Below are 1,055 nucleotides of genomic sequence, written 5' to 3'. Positions count from 1 at the left end.
GGGTGGAGGTGCACTTGGGGCTCTTTGATAGGGAGGGGGTTCATCAGCTGGGTCAAATTGGCTGATGGAGTCAAGAGGACAAGCAATGGAACTCTTTGATAGGGAGAAGGTTCCAGCTGGGTCAAATTGGCTGATGGAGTAAAGCAATGGAATGAAGAGAAAGTTGAAGGTAAGAAAAGCCCTGGATATACGGGATCTCTGACCATTTTCCCTGGCGTTCGCAAAAGTTAAATAGGTCTTGGATTAGACCTGATTCGAACGAGCCGTTAGGCGGCCAGGTATTTTGGTTGTCTAATTTGTATTGAGGCCACATTTAAGTAGATAGACGTATAAGACGTTTAGATGCAAGGTCTAAGCCCTCAAGGTTTTGGAGCAAACACCCTAAGGAGGACTACCGGTATGGAGGACCCAGAACCCATAGCAACCAGTAATAAGACAACGAACAGTGCTTGGAACCTAAGACGTCTCTTGAGGTTTAGACAGTGCTTGCACCTCAGACCTGGTCTGAGGTATGGAGACCCATGCTCCCAGTGGAGGCATCCCTGTCACAAGGAGGGGGTCTGTAAAAGGAGGCCGCATCACACTCTGAGTCATCCCTCCAGCGGGCGGGGGGCGGAACGGACTAGTCCTGGACTTGTTCTGGTGAGTTCCGAACTCACTATGAGAGACACAGAAACTGATGTCTGGTCTGTGTCCCGGACGGAGTCTTATGTCCTGGTTACCAGAGTCCAAATCTCCACACCCAGGGCATCTACAAAAGGGGATTTACCTGAGCCAGAGGGCTGAAGAATTAACTCTTGCCTGGTGATGGGTGCTAAGAAGGCGTCAGGAAAGATGATCACGGGAGCTGGGAGGGCATGTTGAAATGAGCGGGTTAGGGCGCCACTTCTGACACCAATGAAAGGAAAGCAAACAACCTGTGCCACTCATCAACCACACTGCACACCAGACGGTCCATCTAGAGACTTTTATTCTGGGAAGGGGAAGGTGACCTCTGCCGGAGAGAGAAAGCAGAAGGCAGAAAGAAAAGAAAAGAAAAGAAAAAAAAAAGAAAA

Source organism: Chrysochloris asiatica, unplaced genomic scaffold, assembly GCF_000296735.1.
Source record: "Chrysochloris asiatica unplaced genomic scaffold, ChrAsi1.0 scaffold00252, whole genome shotgun sequence".
In the NCBI taxonomy this organism is placed as follows: Eukaryota; Metazoa; Chordata; class Mammalia; order Afrosoricida; family Chrysochloridae; genus Chrysochloris; species Chrysochloris asiatica.
The sequence above is the reverse complement of the archived record's forward strand: the minus strand, read 5'-3'. Positions refer to the sequence as shown.